This window comes from Papaver somniferum, chromosome 9 (assembly GCF_003573695.1).
Source record: "Papaver somniferum cultivar HN1 chromosome 9, ASM357369v1, whole genome shotgun sequence".
Lineage (NCBI taxonomy): Eukaryota > Viridiplantae > Streptophyta > Magnoliopsida > Ranunculales > Papaveraceae > Papaver > Papaver somniferum.
The window spans coordinates 124,279,872-124,304,663 of record NC_039366.1 but is presented as its reverse complement, the minus strand read 5'-3'; positions in this window follow the sequence as shown (position 1 = coordinate 124,304,663).

Sequence of the window (24,792 nt, the reverse complement as noted above, 5' to 3'; positions counted from 1 at the left end):
AAAAGGATTGTGTGATGAGACTTACTTGGGCTCGGAACCTTTTAATGTACGCTGACGGGCTCTCTCCAGGAAGTTGTATCACGTTGGCAAGCTGTAGGTGGTGCGGAAACAGACAGTCCCCAGGTCCATACGTCTTGTTGGATATCCTTTCGGGTACCGAAGCCGGTAGAGGAAAAACTTCCAGTGTTGCCTTGTTGTCGTGTATCCAAGAGTGTCCTAGGATCATGTCGTAATTAGGATGCTCCTTGACTATGTAGAACTTTGCTTGCGTTAGGGCGTCACCAAATTTAACTTCAAGATCGATGTATCCATATGCGTCTCCAAGTTCTCCTCTGGAGTCTTAATCACAGTTGGGTTGTGAGTAGCTTCCTGCTTTGAAATCTTTGCTGCTTTCACGGTCTGGAGAGTGATGATGTTGAATTCAGAGGCTGTATCGATCAATGTGCTATCGAACTCGACATCCCTCAAACGAGCAACGGTTAAGAGTCCCCAGTTTCCCTGGCTTGCATCTTCCAGTAAGGACTGAGGTTTCGAGACCGCTTCCTTTTCCAGATACAAGCGCCTGCCTGAGACAACGCGGTTGAGGGCTGCAAATATGTCCTGACGCTGTGCTTTGGAGAAGTACAAGATCTCTCACAAATGTTCCATCATAGATTGTACAGTCTTGCGAACATAATCCCCGTAAATCATGCAGTTCTTGACAGGGAGAGGATCTCTATGGACACCTTCGTTTCCAAGCTGGAGTTCTCCTACCTATATATTTTCTTTGAAGATTTGCTTCAGTCTGTTGCAGTCTTTAGTCGGATGATGGACAAAACTATGGTAGCGGCAGTACTTGGGATCCGCCATATCTTTCTCGGTTGGTGGGCGTCTGATAGGAGGCAGCTTGATAGCGTCGTCTTGAATCCATGCCTCCAAGAGTTCTATCACTTCACTCATGGGGAATGGGAAGCATGCATCTTCGGTGTCTTGTACAGGAGTCTTGTCTACTCCCTTTTGAGACGAGGTCGTCTGTGCCGGAGCCGCACGCTTGGATTGTTGTTCCGTTGCTGAAGCTTTCATTTTTCCTCCTTCGCCTACCACGCTCATGTTATAATAATTTTAATGCGGTAAATAAGGATTCGTTGCTCGGACTTGAAAAGATTTTTAAAACAAAAATATATATAAAATTTGTCACAGGATCAAGAGATACTAGGACTCAGGATTCCACCAATTCTTATACTCATGCGAATCAACTATTAATTCTAGACAATTATAGCTTATAATGATAACAAATATCGACTCTTTTCTTTGCGAAAAATAGATTTTTTAAAGTATTAGATGTAAATCATAAGCATGATGCATCAAGAATCTCATGGATTAAGCATACATCATCATATAAAATCACAAATAATCAATAAAAATCATAATTCCATTCATAATAGTGCAAATAGTCATAAAAGAATTAAATAAAAATTACTCATGCATAAAGAATGGTTTCTTCCATCATCCCAGTATTGGGGTTTAGCTATTCATATTAATCATACACTTAAAATATTAATTCAAAGATCAAAGTGTGATCAAAAGAGTCAAAAGTTATAAAACAGTGGTTCTGTGACCCACAAAATACGTCCAGAAAGAAACGATACCAGGGAACTGCAGTAAAACAACGACACTCCGCTGCTGCTGTTGACGCTGCGGAAAATAAGACTGCTATGTGCAGTCTGTTCTTCGTGTTCTTCAAGGTCCTCTAATGGCAGCAGCAGCAGGTGAGAATTGCTGTTAATCCTTCTTCTTCGCTCCTCTGCGTCCCAAACCTTCCCCAAACTCTTGATCACTTATCTTGGACTCGTAACAACCTTTTTATACACAATAGGTCGACTAAATCTTCCCCAATATTTTCGTTTATCTCCACAGCAAGTTACGGGTTTTTTTCTCTGCAGAACTCTCTTTACGCGTCTTCCTTTTGAGCCGTATACTTTCCAAAGCCTTTATAAGATATATTAGAATCTGTGGGAAGATATATCTGCATTCTAGTCATGTTATATTTCGGGCAACAAACCAAACAGGAACCGACTTTCTTTCTCTGTTTGAACCGAGTATTTTTCTTCCCTGTTAGTCGATATTCCGGATTATCCAGCCCAAGTTAATCGATCAAAACACATGTACAAACCCTGTTTACTCCATTCGAGTCCATCCCAACTTAGTTTGGCGGTTGAATCTCTCCAAAGAACGTCCAACAATCGAGTTCCAAATCTGTTCCGTCAACAAAGTTCTTTCCCGCCAAAATTTCTGTTTTGAATTTTGGGAAGAAGGTGACCCCCCCCCCCTTATCCATTTTGGGGGTCCCTTTAGCAATTGGGGTGGAAATAGTAATTTTTGGGCATAAACAGTAATTTTTCGGGGTTCCTCCGGGGTGTTTCTGGGGTGTCTCCAACACACTTATGGGGTGCTTCTGATACGTTATTTGCGGAGGTTCAAATGCCACATATCGAGCCGATTTCGCCGCAAAAGCTTATTTTTCCAAAAACACCTACAAAAACATAAAATAACCAAATAAGTACAAAATCGAGCACTAACAATCTATACAATTGAGATATACACATAAATGCGTCTATCAAATACCCCCAAACTTATTATTTGCTAGTCCCGAGCAAATCAAAACTAAAAAATAAAATCCTAACTCACTTTCGCAGGCATCGTCGATTGCATTTAGCGTATGCAATAAGCCTTTAAACCCTTAGGTGGCCCTATTGGCCGAGTTATAGTCTCGGGAGGGCTTACTAGAGATATACCCACAAAATCTTTACTCCAAACCCTAACTATCTATGCAAAACCTTGGAAAGCACTAAAGAACCTCCTTGGTTGGCATACTTATTGATTGCAGGAGGAAGTACCCTGATGCGAATTTCCAATTGCTGTACACGAGTTTGCACTCAAGCATACTAAAATTCATATATAAGTGACAGATCTCTACTAAGATAGTTTCACTATGGACATCATATTCGGAGTCAACAAATCACATGGATTGATTAAGAGATGGATATAGAAAAATATAGATGGTTTTGATGTTGACTAAGTGAACGGTGTTTCTCATATCTGTCTGAAGGCCTCTGCCAAGATGAACCTAACCTAAATGAATGAGATACTAGTCTGACTAATATCAACTCACTAGCATATACAAGGGAACCAGTGGTCGATAATCCTAACTCTAGGTCAACACAACTGGCATATACAAGGGTTCCAGTGGTCGACTTTATTTAGTTTTATTCCGTTTGGTCTAATGGTCGGGTCTCAATTTCTCTTTCTTTTCTCTTTTTTTTTCATAACTTTTTTTTTCATAACATTTTTTTTTTCTTTTTTTTTTCATGGGTATCTCAATCACTCTATTTCACCCTAGCAATGGTAACAACTTGAATCGTGAGCCCCACCTAATCACTTAGAGAAACATAGTTTAAAATGAATAAAAAAACAGAAGTGAAAAGGACTCAACGACATATGGCGAAACTATCATGTTATTTCTAACATCTGAGCTCTGTGCTTTTATGAATAGACTCTTATAGATGTTTCCATCTAGTCAGATTGGTTCCTCAACTCCTAAAACCAAAATGCTTCCATCCACTTAGATTGGTTAGTGCTATCCTTAATATGCATAAATTTCTAGGCTCTGGAGTTTATTTATAATGCAACTAAAAAGTTTCTCCCATACCCCCAAACTTAAATCTAACATTGTCCTCAATGTTCTAAAGATAAAATTAAAAGCATGAACAAGGAGAAACTGTTACCATTTGAAGCAAAAGAGTTAAGGAAAGATATTACCGTGTTGTATGAGATTGGGTTACCTCCCAAGAAGTGCTAAGTTTAAAGTCTTCAGCCAGACTTAGGAAAGGATTAGTCAACTCGAACAGTATAAAAGTAGTCGGAATAACTGTGGGTATTTAAAACCAAAAAGAGCTGACAAAAGGAAACTGCAGTGAACCAACGAAATGAACAATACTAGCATGCCCTTACCTAGTTTCCTGATAACTATCGCTATTTGCGGTTCAGGTTCAGGTTCTATGAAAGGGTCTAAATAGAATATTTTCCTCGGATGCATTTCCTCATAGGTTGGATCAAAATTATTAGGTCCTAGAGTCTGGAAAAACTCAAATAAGAACTTAGAATCACAAAATAATAACCTAAATAACTGAGGATCCTCTAAGTCAATCAGTTTTGACTTACATAATTGACCACAGTGAGAGTAGTGGTCATTCTTAGGAAAATGTGTCGATTCTATTAACCTAAAGTACTTAGGTTTAGTCTCAGAACTTAATATTCGACTCATTTTAAATACAAACGTTCCCACATTTAGAAGAAAACTATTTGGTGGGAAAATAAATTCAAACTTGGTGTTATTTCCTGGGCTAACCACATCTACCAGAGGATGGGTTTCTAACGACTGAACTTCTTCTTGGACATTATGAGGTTCGGGAGAGCGAGTATGAAGATAATCTTGTAAGATGGTTGAGGCATTGATGCCAAGTCCCAAGTGAGGGACCTTTCTAAGAGTTAAATCATATGGAGAATGATAATCACCCCCAAACTTAGAGTTTTCAGTGTCTCTAGTTAGACTAGTCACAATCTCCCTAATTCCTAGGTCATCAGATTCCTGAAAATGGGCAATTAATTCTTCTAAGTCAGGTTCATCCTCATTAATCTCTACGAGTTCATCTAATACTATTGTTTCTAAATCGTAAGACTCTGAAACAGTATTCTCAGGGTAAAACCGTTCCTCGAAACCATCATCGATTACAGTTTCTAAATCGTTCGACTCGAAAACAGTAGTCTCAAGATAAACCGGTTCCTCTAAACCTTTATCGGATTCGTAAACAGGACATACTACATCGTCTAAAATGGGGATATTTCTAGTCAAATCCTTGTCCTTTTGAATAGGTGAATAACTGTTAAAATTATTAGGATCTGAACCAGAAATAATATAATCATTATAAGGCTCAATTGGGGTAAGAAATTCCTGATCACTATTCCCACATGTTCCCGATTCTTCATCAGCACTATCCTCATCACAATCGTTATTATAATAGCATGAAAATGGTTGAACCTCATCTAAAGTAGTGTTATCAATTCTAACCTCGTCATCCTGATTATGGAAATAACTATTCTCAAGGGTATTATCGGAAACACTATATCGAGCATTCTGCGCCTCTAACAAAAGCTTCTCAATCCACTCATAAGATTTCCTGATGGTATCATGTATCGAAGGTTCACTATTAGTTGTGATTCTTTCGTCCATAACTAAGTCATTTATCTCAGTTGACTCATATGTTGACTCAAGTAACCTACGACGTGATGACTCAATTAGCCTGCGCGCCTCATCTAGAGGAGAGGAATTATAAGATTTTTGCTCGTAAGACAAATTCGCGTGTGGATAGTAATTGGGCTCACCATGGTATGAACCATAACCTTCAAAAGGTTGGCGTTCCCAACCACTATTCACACTATGGTCATAATAATGTCCATATTGTTCAGTTGGATAATTATATTCATTCTGATGGCTATTATAATACCAGTTTGACATTTTAACTGCAAGGGAATTCTAAACAAGCACAAAGAAGGATGACTCGACCACGACAAGCCTATTTTATCTAGCAAACAAAAAGCATGATGGCTCCCTTAGATTGTTTCTAGACTAGCTTCTATCTCTCGAAGGGGAATTCGTTACAGTTTGAGCAACCCCTCTAGATCAATCCGATCTAATGTGAGATGAAACTGAGGCGAGGGAAGCTCAATGGAGCTTTGATACCCAAGGCCTCACCGGCGTTACAAGGCGGCTTGTTTCAACTCCCAGAAGTCATCATGAACTTTGAAATTGCTTAAAAGGTAACCAATATCCTTCGAAAAATTTTCCTAACAAGCTCGATACCCTATAGGTCTCTTTCTAATCAGATTTTAAAGCTTGGGTTCGCGTTAGGTTTTGTTTTCCTAAAACGGGCAAGAAGGGAATGGTGATGAAATCCGAAACCTTATCTTGTTTAGGCCAGGCCATGCCCTTTACTAGGAAAATAAAGACAGTCCGGTTCGTCCTCAAAAAATTATCACCTTGAGGAATACAGTAACTCGCTTGCAGGGGATTCGCGAGTGTTTCGATTGGACTTACCTCCCGTACCAGACGGGGGATGAACCGTTGCCGTCGACTCGGGCCACGACTCTTATGCCGTGTGCGAACCCGAGGGGCCGAGGTGATATTGTAATCACCGTCCTTCTCTGCACACAATTTAATATATTTTTTATTATTATTAATATAACCCTTCCGTAGGGTTTTAAAAAAAATGTCCAAAAGTCTAGAATAAAGTCCAAATAAAAAGTCCAAAAATTACAAAAATTATGAAAAATAAAACCTATTTACAAATTCTAAAAAATAAATAAATAAAAGCTATATACAAAAAAAAAATAATAATAAAAATTAAATCCTAAAAAATTATGTCTTTTTTTTCTTCTCTTTTAGCTTTTAGCTTTAAGATTTTTGTTCCCAAGTCCTTAGTATTCCACTTCGAACCTGTAAATCAAAGACACAAAAAGAAACGTAGAAAGGAACAAATAATAATAAAAAAAATAAACCTAAAAACAAATCTATATACAAGTCCGCGTAGGCGGCGCCAAAATGTTATAATAATTTTAATGCAGTAAATAAGGATTCGTTGCTCGGACTTGAAAAGATTTTTAAAACAAAAATATATACAAAATTTGTCACAGGATCAAGAGATACTAGGACTCAGGATTCCACCAATTCTTATACTCATGCGAATCAACTATTAATTCTAGACAATTATAGCTTATAATGATAACAAATATCGACTATTTTCTTTGCGAAAAATAGATTTTGTAAAGTATTAGATGTAAATCATAAGCATGATGCATCAAGAATCTCATGGATTAAGCAAACATCATCAGACAAAATCACAAATAATCAATAAAAATCATAATTCCATTCATAATAGTGCAAATAGTCATAAAAGAATTAAATAAAAATTACTCATGCATAAAGAATGGTTTCTTCCATCATCCCAGTATTGGGGTTTAGCTATTCATATTAATCATACACTCAAAATATTAATTCAAAGATCAAAGTGTGATCAAAAGAGTCAAAAGTTATAAAACAGTGGTTCTGGTGACCCACAAAATACGTCCAGAAAGAAACGATACCAGGGAACTGCAGTAAAAAAACGACACTCCGCTGCTGCTGTTGACGCTGCGGAAAATAAGACTGCTATGTGCAGTCTGTTCTTCGTGTTCTTCAAGGTCCTCTAATGGCAGCAGCAGCAGCAGCAGCAGGTGGGAATTGCTGTTAATCCTCCTTCTTCGCTCCTCTGCGTCCCAAACCTTCCCCAAACTCTTGATCACTTATCTTGGACTCGTAACAACCTTTTTATACACAATAGGTCGACTAAATCTTCCCCAATATTTTCCTTTATCTCCACAGCAAGTTACAGGTTTTTTTCTCTGCGAAACTCTCTTTACGCGTCTTCCTTTTGAGCCGCATACAATTGAGATATATTAGACACATAAATGCGTCTATCAGCTTACATAAGGACCAGTGTTGTATTGTTTGTTGGTGAGGCGCTTGCTTCCTCGACTCTCACGTAGGTCTTCGTTTCGAACAACCCTGGTTCTCTCTAGTAACGCTAGGGCAGTTGTGGATGAACGTTTGGCAGCTTCATGGAGTTCGTAGAACATCTGAAATCCCAGATTCTCCACTAGGGTGCGGTATATAGGTATCATCCCGTTGATGCACAACTCCACCAACTGACGTTCAGTGATATTCGGATCATGACAATCTAGTGCTTGAGTTCTGAACCTTTTAACGAAATCGTTCAGATGTTCGTTGTTCCGCTGAGAGATTCTCCCCAGGTCTTAAAAGGTGATCTGCTCGGACACGAAGAAGTACTTTTTTAGAAAGCACTGACCATGCCGTCCAAATTGGATATGTTGTTAGGCGCGATGTTGTTGTACCAGGTGTACGCCCTTCCCGTAAGTGACTTCGAGAATTATTTCAGGCGGAGAACACGATTGTATTCATGTTCTCCTAATGATTCCAAAAATTGAGAGATCTGTTCATGAGCGTTACCAGTACCATCATAGAGAGAGAACTGAGGAGAGGTGTATCCTCTTGGGAGAGGAATTCGTTGTACATCTTGAGGGTACGACGGCTAATGTTGGTGCACCTCCATCATGCTTCCTTTGCCTCGGTTTTGGAGAAGTCGTTCAAGGTATTCACGTGTGATGAAGTTGGGAGACCGGTCCATCTCTCTTGGGCGTTCAGGAACAACACGAGTTTCTTCATTCATGTGGGTCTGAGTGGAAACGCCTGTTCTGGGCGTGAAGGCATCCCTTGTTGGCTCCAAGGGTTGCCGTGAGTCTTGTGGAAATCGTTCAGTTAAGGTTTTGAGGAAAGTGAGTACCTCTTTCTGAGTTGCATCCATATCCGTTTGAGTCTTAGCAAGAGCTTCCTGCCTCTCCATCAAGTCTGCGATGGTAATTGGAGATGGTCCTCCTCTTGCTCCTCTGGCTCCCCGTCATGATGAAGGAATGAAAGTTGTTGTTCTGGTGATCGCCGGAGGTGTTACACTTGAAGATATGCAGGGTTCGCGGCTGCTCTGGCTCTTGTGATAGGAGGCGTTACACTTACTGGAATATCTCCTGCTCCGGTGGCGTTGGTGGTAGAAGAGACGGTTCCACGAGATGTATTATCCACAGTAGCTCCACTGAAAGGTACATCCATACCAAGAGTGTTATCCGCACTAGCTCCATCAGGATTGATTGTTGATCCCGACCTAAGTTCTACCATCTTAAAACAGGTTGATGATTAAATTGAATCTAAGATCTACCCCTTCGAAATTGATGAATTTGAATCGGATTTTGAAGAAATTGACTTTACAACCGAGAGATTAACCTCCCAATGTGGTCGCCAATTGTTTATGGGTGAAAACTATTCCTGCCAAATTTGGTAATTTGGGGTGTGTGGATGAGGAATGAATCTAAACCCTAAACAAATGCACTGCACGGGAGTGCTTGTGATTCGAGAAATCAATCTGTACAAATCTGGCCTAAACCAAGAAATGGTCGTTCCAGACTTGCTTCGGTCACAAAGTGAAGGAGATGGGGTTGATCTTAGGGAGGGAAGCGAAGAAGGTGTTGAGAACATGAAGGTGTTGGTTGTGTATGACTTGTATCAGAAAGCTGAACTGGCTTGCAGAATGTAAGCTATCAGTTCCGGTGTTTGAATACGGTTGTATCAACACTTGCTTTTGTTGTCTTGTCTTGTTTGAAAATAGGGAGGAGAACCTATTTATACAAGTCATTGAGCCTAACCCACGTCTCTCATGGGAAGTAGAGAAAGTGGAGTGATAGAGTAGTGGAGTTGCGTGTGTTAGTGTTACACGATCAGTCTTGCCCACTTCTCCCATCATCACTATCCGTCCATGACTTCCTGACACGTTCTTGCGATGGTGCATTGTGCGCTGCACGCTGTAAACCGCCAGACCAATACCCCAGTATGTATCCCCCAGTTTGTGACATGATTGATGTCTCGAGTGTGTGGATCGTGGGACCCACAGAAAGAAACATGTGATGCTAGATTAAATAACTAAGTTATTTAGGAATTCGATACTTGTGACGTATCGTGTGTATTCTATGCAAGTAATGCATCGAATATACTCAACATGTATGAAGCATCGCTGTTTGAGCGTCTTAAAATAGCTTCATGTCCAGCCTACTTCATGTGATGGTTTGGAGGCTGCGCAAGCAAGTCCTGACTTGGCCGACCACATGGTTTGGTAGAGTGGCGGATGATAATCACCACGACACCTCATTGACCATTTAACTCCTGACCAGGGTTGTATAACCAAGCAGGTGAAGTTGAACGGACGAGATGATCTTTGAGACACTCATCTGCGAACGTTGGTGGAATTAGGGTTTGTGAAGAGGTGCACAATCATCACTCTTCAGCTTGGTCGAAACCAAGCTAGGGACGTAATTTTGGCCAAGAAGATTGTGCATGCGTGTAAACCGCATGCCGGTGTAGGCGCCTATACCTTGCTTCCCCACGAATGCGTGATCCGGACCGCTCAATCTGTCCGGTAAAGAGGAGTGTCTAGGATCGATTTATGACATAAATTTTGTGCCGCAAAGGCCGCGCGACAAGCCTACTTCGGGTGCGCGTTTCGAGACGACCAAGCTTGGTCGGTCTTGGCCGATTAGTCCGGCTTGCAGATGGAGGGCTGGTGTACACGCCTATACTTTACTATCCCATAAAAACGTGATCTAAGCCACTCAATTTGTCCGGCAAAGTTGAGTGGTCGATATTAGTTTGCAATTGGGAGGTGTGACCACGCCTAGTTTGGCCGTGCGAATCGAGGCAACCAGGCATGATAGTCTTTGGCCAATCGGGTGTGGAGATAGATAGGTCCACATCGATCATTTTGATACTCACCGGACCTGCTTAGTCTACTCCTAAACCCTTCATCCGAGCAGGAGAATATGGACGCTCGTGATCGCAACACAAGCTCTAATTAAGGTTTTGTCGGCCGTGCGTCATGCCTTATTTGGGCGCACGAATTGGGATGACCAACCATAGTTGGTCCTGACCGATTGGTCATGTATGTAGGCGGGCCCACGGTGTTTGTGTTGACATGTTCTGGGCCCTTTGAATCTATATCTACACCCTCCATCTATGCCTGCGAAGATGGATGGTTGAGACCGATTTACGACACATGTAATGTGCCCCAAACCCTAATTTAGGGTTTCACGTTCGCGCTGCTTTGGCTGGATGTATTAGCAAGATATGATACCCTTTTGGGGAGGTCGACCATGCGGGGCCCGCATTGGGTCAGTGGTGAATACTCCAACACCTTCCTGGGGGTTATGGATCCGATCTAAGCCATCCAATTATGCTGGTGAAGTTGGATGGTCGTGATCGTTTCTGAGACTGATACGGACAGTCCAGATGCTCGATCGGGCTAGTATAACACTCTGAGAGTTATAGCATGTACGAGTATTTCGTACATGCCTCCTTTTTTAATGCTTGGAGATTCGTGTTGCTATACTGAGAGCAACACTCAGTCGTCATGCCGCACCAATAATGATAAGAGTGAAACAGTACAGGAAATACAAGGCTGGTCATGCATTAATTGATAATGCTATAAGTTTTCAATGGAGAAGTATTCTCTATTTTATCAGTGGCTTTATCCTTTGCAAGATGTTAGCGCATAATTTCGGCTTTTACAATTTTATCCTTAAACGAAAATCCACCATCAACACTATCACATACAGAATGGAGTCTGTTAACAATGGATGACCACAAGTCTACGTCATACCTAAAGACAGATCTCTAAACCACTGTTAATACCTTGATCTAGTTCGAGTGACCTTATGTCAAAAAAGAAATATCTCAATACTAACCAAACTAGGTGTAATCAAATTGTTATAGCGCTGCTCGGTCGAACTCACATGCGTTGCTATCTCAAGCATGTTTGACAATGTTAGTGATCAAAACTATAAGTCTTGATTTCTATTCTACTTATAGATGTCTCGGACTAGGACATAGACTGTGTAGTTGAGCCTTAGACTTCACGGCATTCATCATTTGAAGATGAAGAACTACTAAGGAGAGCTTGTGGAACTTCATCAACAAAGGGTATGTGGAGACTGAAACTCATCTATCACTTGGAAAGTCTATTTCTACTCTATCTCCTATATTGAGACATAAGTCGTGTTACCATATAGTTTTCTATTATACACATTTGAGATTTCGAGCTGAGTTTAACTCGCTTACATATTTCTCGGAATATGTGTTGTCAAGCTTTCGCTTTGACCAAGTTCATCTTATATTCTTGACGCAAGTCAAAAGATGATCATGTGAAAATTTCCGAGTAACATCTTACATGGTTTGTGTGATACAATCATTTGGTGTAGACTTGGAATGTTTCGTTATGATTATTTTCAATAACTTGAAAATTGCTTTGATGCTAATAGTGTATGAAAACGGCTATTGTCATCCTCTAAGAAAGTTTCAATAGTTTAGAACAATTAACCATTATTGGATATGACATGTTGTGTACTCTTGCACATATGTAATCCATGTCCGGGAACCATAGTATGCGTACCCGTACGCGTACCTGTTGGCTTGAGAAATCCGGGAACCTAAGTATGCACACCCATTCGCGTACTGGCGTAAGGTTCATGTCAGAATATTTCAGTTGAGATTGGAAGTACGCGTACCCATTTGCATACTGGCGAAACCCAATCTTGGTCCGGGTATTTCAAGTATGCGTACCCGTTTGCATACCTGAAGGTTAAAATTCTAAAATCGGTTGTGTACATGAACTTAAACATTTATATAATAAGGAATGCAATCTTTGCGAACCGTGGCTATAATGTTCATGAATTGATTCGAATGAATCAAACCGATTTTGCTCCAATTTTGTTCTTGTACTTCAATGAGAATATAGCAATTGAACAACTCTTTAACTAGTTTCATTTGAGTCATTTGAACTAGTTATGGTTAAGATGAACAAGTTTGATATGAGAGTGATCATATGGCTAACTTCGGTTAACTATTGTTGAGCCAACATGGTGTACGCATTTAGGTGCAGTTACATAAACCTAACTAAGGGTGCATTTCATTTGTGTGTAACAAGCTAAGTTCGATCTAACGGTTGAAATATATTAGCTTGGTTGAATCAGGTTTTTCATCTAACGGTGAATATTGAATGCTTTGTTACCAAGGTAACTAATATTGCAAACCCTGATTTGAAAACTATATAAAGGAGAACTCTAGCAACTGGGAAACCTAATCCCCACACTTCTGTGTGTTACTAGTTGCATATCTAGAGTCAATTCTCCTTTAATCTTAGGTTTCTCACGAGACCCTATAGGTTAACGACTTAAAGACTTCATTGGGATTGTGAAGCCAGACCCAACTATTTTTTATGTAGTTGCGTGATCTGATCTTGTTGTTTCTATCTTGATTGAGTGCAATCGTAAGATCGGCTTGATATTTATATCTCCAATAGGTAAGGTAGAAAAATACTCACAAACACCTTCGTCTCATCGTTTGTGATTCCACAATATCTTGTTTCGTTAATCGATTAAGGTTATCGTGAGGTGATTGATAATACTAGGCTGTTCTTCGGGAATATAAGACCGGTTTATCACTTGGTTCCTGTTCACCTTGACTTATCAAAAGACGGAACAAAAACTCATAGGTATTTCTGTGGGAGACATATTTATCCATTCCAATAGACTTTTCTGTGTGAGACAGATTTGTTTATCAAGTCATTGACTTTGGGTCGTAGCAACTCTTGGTTGTGGGTAAGATCATCTAAGGGAATCAAGTGCGTAGTATCCTGCTGGGATCAGAGACGTAAGGAACACAACTGTACCTTGAATCAGTGTGGGATTGATTAGGGTTCAACTACAGTCCAGTCTGAAATTCATTGGTAGTAGGCTAGTGTCTGTAGCGGCTTAATATAGTGTGGTGTTCAAAGCTGGACTAGGTCCCGGGGTTTTTCTGCATTTGCGGTTTTCCTCGTTAACAAAATTCTGGTGTCTGTGTTATTTCTTTTCTGCATTATATTTTTTTATATAATTGAAATATCACAGGTTGTGCGTTGTATCGATCAATTAGGAAATCCAACCTTTGGTTGTTGATTGAAATTGATTGATCCTTGAACATTGGTCTTTAGTACCGATCAAGTTACTTCTCCTATATTCAATCGGGCTCGCAAATTTCTATTTGCTGATTGCAGATTGAATTGAGAGATAAAGATATAAATTCTTATATACTTTTCTCTAGATTGAGTCTGACTATCTAGTTGATTCTCTATAAAGTATATTCAAGTAAGTCCTCTGAGATTGCCAAACGAATTGTTGGGTGTGGTTGTTATACCCCCGCATTTTCACAAATCAATAATCAAAAACTAAATTAATAATACAAATTATAATTTCCCAGCAACGGTACTATTTAGACGTTTCCTGATCCCACAAAGTCTTTAAATTAACGGACATAAGAGATTTCGTCTAATTATATTTCTCTCATCTCCAATATAATATTACAAGTAATACTACTAGTCGGCTACAAAAATGACTTCAAAATGAAGTGCATGCCTTAGGATAAGTTTCTAAGAATAACTTTTAGAGCATAGCTCGGTTGAACCCACCAAGCGTTGGTATGTCAAGTTTGGTTGTCATATTTTAGTGAACCAAAACTCATTAAAAGAGTCGCTTGATTGTGTACTAGAGTCAACTTCGTATAGGTTAGCTTGGAAGTATTAGGATATGACACATTACAAGTATTACGTGAAGACTTGAAGAATGTGATGAAGTACAAAGCTACAACGACAACATCATCCTTCCACTTGAGGTAAGTTTTATTTGAATTGAACTGTTTCATTCCCTAACATATCTTTCAAGTCGTGCATATTATAAACATAACTGCAAAGCTATGAATGATTATACTCCAGTTAGACGTAGTATTAAGGAATACAATACGAAGTATGACGTTTATCTTTTGAACTTCGTATATAAGACATTGACATAATCGTTTGAATGTTATTGTGATTATGTGTGGGTACGAGGTGAAGATTTCACCCTAGAAAACAATGTTTTACATTCGTTTAAAGGAAGTAAATTCATGAACTTGTTTTGTGAATCGAAAGGGAAATCGCTAGGATTATTGGTATTGTTATTCATTGCATATATTTTGAACTACCAATATGTGTGATTAGTATAACCGCTCATGACTTGTTTATGTTCTTGGTAAAACTATTCACAAGGCCTGACTTTTGTATTGGTATGACTTTTATTATTGAAACCGATCTTAAGTAATCACCTGAGATAGAATGATCGATTTAGTGTTATTGGTATGACCAAATCTAGGCAAAGGGGAACCGATCCTAGTAAGAGGTGCAACCGATCACAAGAGGAGAATCGATCCTTGTATGAGGTGCAACAAGTTTCTAGATATTGGGAACCGATCCTATGAACATGTGCAACACGTTTTTAGATATTGGGAACCGATCCTATGGACATGTGCAACAAATACAAGTTAGATACCATATATATGTGGGAACCAATCCTAGTACCTAGTAAACCGAATTTTGGAAAGCTAGTGTGACTAATTCCAGTGCCCACATGGAGGTAGAACCGAAACTTGTTTTGGTAGAACCGTGAAAAACATGTTTGGTGATTTGATAGGATAATCAATCACATAGTTCTTGGAAGTCAGATGAACCAATTATAAACTTGTATGGAAGTGTGGCAAATCGATTCCAAGATTGTAAGTATGAAAGAGGACTTACAAAGTAAAGATGTCGACATACTTTGAACATGTGCAGTAACGCTTATCTTTTATTGTTCAAAGATATTCCTTAATAGCTAAAGGAGAATCCCGGATCGAAAATGAATTATGAATCTTTTAATTAAGGTTTTTAATTTTATATTTGGAAAATAAAAATTAGTAATGTGCATTTACTAGTTGGAGATTTTCTAAGAGATTTTGGTCAATATTTGGACAAAGAATTTACAGGAATTATGGAAACCGAATTTGGAAATTTAGTACATATCTTGAGAATATTTTCGGTTTTTGAAATTCCTTGGTATCCAAACTTCCTTGGTCTATAAATATCAAAGTTTGAATTTCGAGCAAACTAATCCTCAGAGCCAGCAAAACTACCTAGTTGTGTTGTTACTGGTGGAGTCGCCTATACAGAGAGGAAAGTAACCTAATTAGGCGAAATCTCTTACGGCCGCTTGGTTTAAAGACTTTTTTCGGATTGAGAAGCTCTATTAGTACCGTAGGTGGGAAACTAGATAATTGCGGTTTATTATTAGTTTTCGATTGATTTGATTGACTAATGGTTGTTGAACTTTGAATGCACCTAGTTTTTTTATGCTTGAGAATCTTCTCTTCTGATATAAGATTCACTCAAACTAGATCGAAGTTTCGACGGCGATCTTTAGACTGATTGTAGATCTAAAGATGTTTTGTGATAATCCATTGTTAACAGACTCCGTTATGTGTGTTATTGATCACAAGAGAATCAAGTTGATTGTGTGCAGGTGTTTATTGAAGATCTAAGAATATTTGAAGACGAAGAAGATTTCTGATTTGGGTTCATAATCTTTGGTGTGAACAATACTTGTTTCGGGTAAAGAGAATCCAACTATAATCGGTTTATCCTTGTGGTAGATTGGATTGATTAGTTGAGTAGATCAGCATCAATACAATTCTTTGTGATTGAAAGTATTGATTGCAAAATCTTGACAATTACTTTGGTAGTTGTTATTAGATAGATCTAAGGACCTGAAAAAGGAGTTTATTGGGATAAACGGAAGAGCATTTGTCGAACTCATATCACTTGGTTGAAAAGAGTTGTTGCCGAACAGATTTGTAATTCCTTTACTGTTTGGAATACGAACCAAAGGAATTGTTCCAAGTACGTGACTTATTACAAGTTGGAGGCGTGGGAATACAGACGGAACTGGGTGAAATATAGGTTTAGTTGCTTGGTCTCAACTATACGAAGTTGGTTTGATTTTGTATAACGGCTTAATCCTGAGAGTATTCAATTCTGGACAAGGTCCCGGGGTTTTTCTGCATTTAAGGTTTCCTCGTTAACAAAATCTTGATGTGTCTTTTAATTTTCTATTTCCGTAATTATAATTGTTTTTATTATAATTAGAAGTAAAATACACAAACGTTAATTCCTATTTACTTGATAGTAATACTATTGTGTTTGGATAAGTCCGAACCATTTATCAAGTAAACATACTTCGTTGTTGTATTATCTCGATCTTGTATCCATAGTCAATCACACAACTTGTCTTGTTTTCGTATTGTCTCGATCTCGTATCCATAGACTATCACACGAAGTGTGAACCGATTTGTTGTATTGTCTCGACTCAGTCCATAGACAATCACTTTCGGAGAAAGGACTTATAGGTATAAAAGTTTTAAATTGAGGTATATTTGGGTACCCTCGCCTTTTCAATTAGTATCTGAGCAGACAAACACGAAAAGATTTAACAAGCTGTGTTTTGTGCGATCCAACCTATAAGAAATGGGCCAAAGCAAAGTTAATCGAGAGCGAAAACTAAAGAAAGGCTCAATTAACGTATCACAAGATATGTGCTCAAAAGGAGATTGTTCTTCAATTTCAGATTGCTCAATTGATGAGATCTCTAACGAGACATTTTTGAGTTCTATTCTTGAGATCTCTAATGAAAGATCAAGTGTGAAAACTTCTGAACTAAAGGAATTAAGTAAACAATTTCTTTTCTGCTCTAATGAACTTCTTTCAACACTTGAAAGAGAACGATATTTAACATTAAAGTTTGAAAATCTCTATGAAGAGCATAAATTGCTAAAAAAAGAAATCACACAACAAGTTTGTGACTACGAAAAAATGATGAATATTGAACGTCATCATGTAGAAACTTGTGAAAAAGATCTGGAAAAATCTCGAGAAAAGATTTGTCTTCTGGAAAAAGAGCTTGATGACTCTAAAGTAAAATTGAATTCTCAACAAGAGTACTTCGAGGAAAAAGAAAAAGGTCTTCTTTCTAACATAAATTATTTAGAGAAAACTCTTAACTCAGCTCTTGATGAAAATAATTCATTAAAAGAGGAAATCTCTATGATGAGAAAAAATAATGCTAGCTCAAACAACTTATCCTCATTGTTGGAATCAGGAAGAAGTCATGGAGACACACGTGGTTTAGGATATGAAGGGAATAATTCTGTAGTTCCTAACAATGAAATAAAGTTTGTCAAATCAGTGTGTACTCAAACAGAGGATTCTCCAAAAGAAAATGCTCAATGCAGCTGTGAAGAAACTTGTAGGGACAAACAAACAGTTGATGATCACTCATACCAGAAGAAGAAAGGTGATGAAGAAAAGAAAAGATCGAGGCTAAGAAGAGTGCTGAAAGGTAAAGAAACTTTCAAAAACCTTGCACAAACAGGTAACAACAAACATTACACCTCCCATAATATCAAACGTTGTTATTTTTGTGGTAGTAAAAATCATGTTCAGAAGATGTGCAAGATTCGTAAAATGCAAAATACTCTTCGTTTTGTTTCAAAGGAATTGGGAAAAATGAACTTTGATCCTCACTTCTTATCAAACAGAGTAAAGGACTATTATGTTGATACCTGGTCTACCCAGTATATACCAAAATCATTTAAAAAGGAGCATAAGAAAAATGATTTTAAACGGGAAAAAATTGTCTCCCATCCTTTAAAAGGAACAGTCTCTGAACCATTATTCGGTTATGATGACATATCATATCTCAAGATATGGAAGAGGAAGAACAATCAAAAATAATGCATTGTTACATAAGAACAAATTTCTCTGTACCCAAGCAATCCTGTGTTATAGAATTTTGTTTAAAATGGGTAATTCCAGTTATTTCCTTTTGAGAAAGATTACCGAAAAATCCTTAGATAAAAGGTTTCTTTTATAAGTGGTTAAAATCTTATAAGAGCCTAATTCTTATTCGGATCCTTCATGGTTTTCCATAATGAAAGACCTAAAGAATGTTATATCTGATTTGATATACTCCTGTAGATTTCATGATCTATTAACTAGAAAAATTCACATAACTCTTTTCACTAGGAATAAGAGATCATACATGAGAATACTGTATCCAGGAAGTGGAAAGTGTTTTGGATTCCTATAATAAAGGAAGATTCGAAATCTGTTCTGATTTGTGCTCATATCATATCATGCCCTCTCCTACTGAAGTAAGAGCTACAAGCCTATGTGAAGGAGTTCTCGAACTGATAGGAACAAAGGAACTCCTGAAGGAATTATCCTCTGTTGCTCGAAAGGAAATTATTTTTCATGTTGTTTGCTGGGCATCTTATAGGGACTTTCGTGATCTTCAAATGATTAGTTTTCACTCTACCAATCTTGAAATGTTTGAAGAAAACCTTGATGAAATCATGGAAACAGAGGATAACAAGGATGAATAAGTTTAAACACCTGTTCAAAGAGAACATACATCAACTTTTGATTTCTTTCAATAATTGTGTAAGGTCTATTATGAATAAAACTATCTTATTTATGAATAAAATTATCGGTTTATAATTTTTCTTGTGATAGTTTTTGATTACATAGCCTGTGCTTGAATGCTTTATCTTATTGCTATGTATGTTATGGGATGTTTGATTTCGGTTTTCATAACCTTGATATTCGATCTCATATGTTGTGAACCCTTATGGTTTGGGTGACTTTTTGGTTTAGCAAGATTAAGTTCTAGCCCATGTTGGTAGGCTTTATCAAAGGATCATGAGGGGTTCTGATTGAAACAATATGTGAAAAAGTCACAATATGTTGAATCATTTGGTTAAGCATAAAAGCATATGTGTTTCGGGGTTTTCAACTTTTGCTTGCAATAGTTAAAAGCCGGTTTTCAACCTTTCTCTGGTAAAGGTTGGTTGTTGTTATTATTTTGTCTTGCATAAGGATGACAACATAATGATATTTCGGTATCAATTCTCCCAAGAAAGAAGATGCAAACATTATTGGAGAAAAGGATGCAAAATTTGAGGTAATGACTTTGTTAGTTAATCGTTTTCCTGTTCAAGAAAAGCCTGATTTGATTGCATATATTTATTGCTTTTGCTTAACAAAATTTCTGTACAATTGATGTTTTATTCCATTATTTGTGTATGGATGTGCGTGTGATTCAATTGTTTCCGGTTAAGAAAAACTATTGTTATATTTCTTTATTGTTTGGTATCAATCGTTTAAGCTTACACAATTTTGGTGCAATTATGGTGCTTTAATGTCTATATTGTTCCAATTGCTTCCGGTTGAGGTAAATAATTATGCAAATTGATTTATTTGGTTTGTATGAATTGTTTATGGCTTAACAAAAGAAAAGGTTTTCGGGATGAATTGTTTAGTCCAATTTGATTCCGGATAAGACAAACTAAGTTAATTCTAATCTTATTTAGACTTATCAAAGTGGAGGTTTCGGTTATTTAAGTCTAATCGAATGCCTTAACAAGAAATGCTAGTTAACTAACCTATTTGTTTAAAAGTGAAAGGTCTAAGTTATATGGATAATTAGAACCTGATGAGAAAAATAGAGTTATCTTTATTTTGGTCTTATCGAACAAGCGATTGTATTTGTACAATCGGTTTAGCAAAGGAACTAAGGTGCTTAGTCGATTTTTGGTTTGCTAAACTAATTAGGGAAAATTGCTTTGGGAAATTGTTTCCTTGATAACATATCAAAACAAAATTACTTTGTAGTTTCGGCTCTGATATTGGTTATCCAAAATGGTGTGTGGAACCCTCGTGCTTAACTCTTATAGGTTTGCAAGTCTTGTGAGATTTGTAAGATCCTTTGGGTTTGTCCTTTATTTGCTCATACCAGTGTCATTTTGTGACAAAGGGGGAGAAATATATGGAGTAAACAAGTGATATTGGTATTGATTTATATTGATTGATATCACTAAGGGAAAGGACAATGGTGCTTAAACGTTTTATCTAACGAAAGAGTAAAGCATAGACTAAGGGGGAGTAGCATATCATATGATAATGGAAATAACAAAGACATGTGGTTTGAAAATCTACCTATCTTACCTTTAGGGGGAGTATAGCTTCGTATTATAATGTCAACAACGCAGGATTGAATGTATACAGGTTATTGTGCTGTTGAATTTGGGAATCAAGCGTATGTGTATTGAATTCTTGTAATTTGTTTATCCATATGATGTAAGATTTTTGTCATTAAAATTGACAAAGGGGGAGATTGTTAGAGCATAGCTCGGTTGAACCCACCAAGCGTTGGTATGTCAAATTTGGTTGTCATATTTTAGTGAACCAAAACTCATTTAAAGAGTCGCTTGATTATGTACTAGAGTCAACTTCGTATAAATAAGCTTGCAAGTATTAGGATATGAGACATTACAAGCATTAGGTGAAGACTTGAAGAATGTGAAGAAGTACAGAGCTACAACGACAACATCATTCTTCCACTTGAGGTTAGTAATATTTGACTTGAAATGTTTCATTCCCTAACGTATCTTTCAAGTCGTGCATATTGAAAACATAACTGCGAATCTATGAATGATTATACTCTAGTTAGACGTAGTATTAAGGAATACAATACTAAGTATAACGCTTATCTTTTGAACTTCATATATAATACATCGACATAATCGTTTGAATGCTATCGTGATTATGTATGGGTATGAGGTGAAGATTTCATCCTAGGAAACAATGTTTTACATTCGTTTAAAGGAAGTAAATTCATGAACTTGTTTTGTGAATCGAAAGGGAAATCGCTAGGCTTATTGGTATTGTTATTCATTGCATATCTTTTGAATTACCAATATGTGTGATTAGTATAACCGCTCATGACTTGTTTATGTTCTTGGTAAAACTATTCACAAGGTCTGACTTTTGTATTGGTATGACTTTTATTAGTGAAACCGATCTTAAGTAATCACCTGAGATGGTATGATCGATTTAGTGTTATTGGTATGACTAACTCTAGGCAAAGGGGAACCGATCCTAGTAAGAGGTGCAACCGATCACAAGAGGGAATCGATCCTCGTATGAGGTGCAACAAGTTTCTAGATATTGGAAACCGATCCTATGAACATGTGCAACACGTTTTTAGATATTAGGAACCGATCCTATGGACATGTTCAACAAATATAAGTTAGATACCATATATATGTGGGAACCGATCCTAGTACCTAGTCAATCGAATTTTGGAAAGCTAGTGTGACTAATTCCAGTACCCACATGGAGGTAGAACCGAAACTTGTTTTGGTAGAACCGTGAAACCCATGTTTGGTGATTTGATAGGATAATCAACCACATAGTTCTTGGAAGTCAGATGAACCAATTCTAAACTTGTTTGGAAGTGTGACAAATCGATTCCAAGATTGTAAGTATGAAAGAGGACTTACAAAGTAAATATGTCGACATACTTTGAACATGTGCAGTAACACTTATCTTTTATTGTTCAAAGATATTCCTTAATAGCTAAAGGAGAATCCCGGATCGAATATAAATTGAGAATCTTTTAATTAAGGTTTTTAATTTTATATTTGGAAAATAAAAATTAGTAATGTGTATTTACTAGTTGGAGATTTTCTAAGAGATTTTGGTCAATATTTGGACAAAGCATTTCCAGGAATTATGGAAACCGAATTTGGAAATTTATTGCATATCTTGAGAATATTTTCGGTTTTGGAAATTCCTTGGTGTCCAAACTTCCTTGGTCTATAAATATCAAAGTTTACATTTCGGGCATACTAATCCTCAAAGCCAGCAAAATTACCTAGTTGTGTTGTTACTGGTGGAGCCGCTTATACGGAGAGGAAAGTAACCTAATTAGGCGAAATCTCTTACGACCGCTCGGTTTAAAGACTTCTTTGGGATTGAGAAGCTCTATTATTACCGTTGGTGGGAAACTAGATAATTGCGGTTTATTATTAGTTTTCGATTGATTTGATTGACTAACGGTTGTTGAAATTTGATTGCACCTAGTTTGTTTATGCTTGAGAATCTTCTCTTCTGATATAAGATTCACTCGAACTAGATCGAAGTTTCGACGGGGATCTTTAGACTGTTTGTAGATATAAAGATGTTTTGTGATAATCCATTGTTAACAGACTCCGTTATGTGTGTGATTGATCACAAGAGATTCAAGTTGATCGTGTGTAGGTGTTTATTGAATATCTAAGAAGATTTGAAGACGAAGAAGATTTCTGATTTGGGTTCATAATCTTTGGTGTGCACAATACTTGTTTCGGGTAAAGAGGATCCAACTATAATCGGTTTATCCTTGTGGTAGATTGGATTGATTAGTTGAGTAGATCGGCATCAATACAATTCTTTGTGATTAAAAGTATTGATTGCAAAATCTTGACAATTACTTTGGTAGTTGTTATTAGATAGATCTAAGGACCTGACAAAGGAGTTTATTGGGATAAACGAAAGAGCCTTTTGTCGAACTCATATCACTTGGTTGAAAAGAGTTGTTTCCGAACAGATTGTAGTTTCTTTACTGTTTGGAATACGAACCAAAGGAATTGTTCCAAGTACGTGACTTATTACAAGTTGGAGGCGTGGGAATACAGACGGAACTAGGTGAATTATAGGTTTAGTTGCTTGGTCTCAACTACACGAAGTTGGTTTGATTTTGTATAGCGGCTTAATCCTGAGAGTATTCAATTCTGGACAAGGTCCCGGGGTTTTTCTACATTTGCGGTTTCCTCGTTAACAAAATATTGTTGTGTCTTTTACTTTTCTATTTCCATAATTATAATTGTTTTTATTATAATTAGAAGTAAAATACACAAACGTTAATTCCTATTTACTTGATAGTAATCCTATTGTGTTTGGTTAAGTCCGAACCATTTATCAAGTAAACATACTTCGTTTTTGTATTGTCTCGATCTTGTATCCATAGTCAATCACACAAGTTATCTTGTTGTCGTATTGTCTCGATCTTGTATCCATAGACTATCACACGAAGTGTGAACAATTTGTTGTATTGTCTTGACTCAGTCCATAGACAATCACTTTCGGAGAAAGGATTTATAGGCGGAAAAGTTTTAGATTGAGGTATATTTGGGTCCCTCATCTTTTCAATAACAAACTTCACTATTTATATACCAAGGTAATTTTGACACCAAGGAATTTCCATAACCGAAATTACATTCAAGATATGCAATAATAATTCCAACCAATATCCAACTGTGATATCGATCCCTCATGGATGACAACTTGATATTAATTGGTATACATGTATACTTTTATAATATATCTTCCAGAGATATGTTTTACTTGCTGGAAAAACAAAACATATACATTCGAAAATTTTAATAGAATATTCTCATACATTTCGGTTTGGGATCTCACCTTGAGTATCAAGGAATATCTTTGAACTATAAGAGATAATATTTTACATATGTTAAAATTACTCACTATGTCGACAACTTGAAATTTCCTATCAGTAAACCCACGTTCCTAAAATCACATAAATCTTAAAGAATATGTGAAACCGGGAAAGGATATTTCTATGAGGATCGATCATGCTAGAGATCGCCTATAGGGATCGGTCCCGCTATCGATCCCCAATAGGTAGGGATCGGTCCTGCTATGGATCCCAAATATGAGTCGGACCACCAATCCCATTAATTTTTTTCAACTACGAAAAAAGTTCCGCAAGTATACTTCCTTAAACTCATGTAGTTGAACATAATTTTTTAGGTATAGAATCAGCCTATGTTCAATATACAATCTAGTAACAAGATGCAAAAATAGTGTTTATGTTGCAATTACGAAGTTTAAAATATAAGCGTTGTACTTCGTAATTTAATATACCAAAGTTGTGATACAACTTGTATATTCTTTATTGACACTTTGACCACAATAAGATGATCAAGTTTCTAATACTAGAGTTTATATATAACTTCGCATGTTATGTTTTCAATCTAAACGACTTGAAAGTGACGTAAATAGAAATGGAAACATGTCAAGTTTTGTATTAATAACCTCGAGCAGAAGGATGATGTGTTCGTTGATCTCGATACCTCTTCGAATTCTCTAGGTCTTCAGAGTAATACTTGTATGTCTCAATATTTCTAGACTTCCTAGTCTAACCTAACAAAGTTGACTCTAGTAATCTAATCAAGCGACCTTGAGTTATGAAATTAAAATATGACAACTAATCTCGACACACCAACGCTTGGGGGGTTGAACCGAACAATGCTCTGATTGTCTC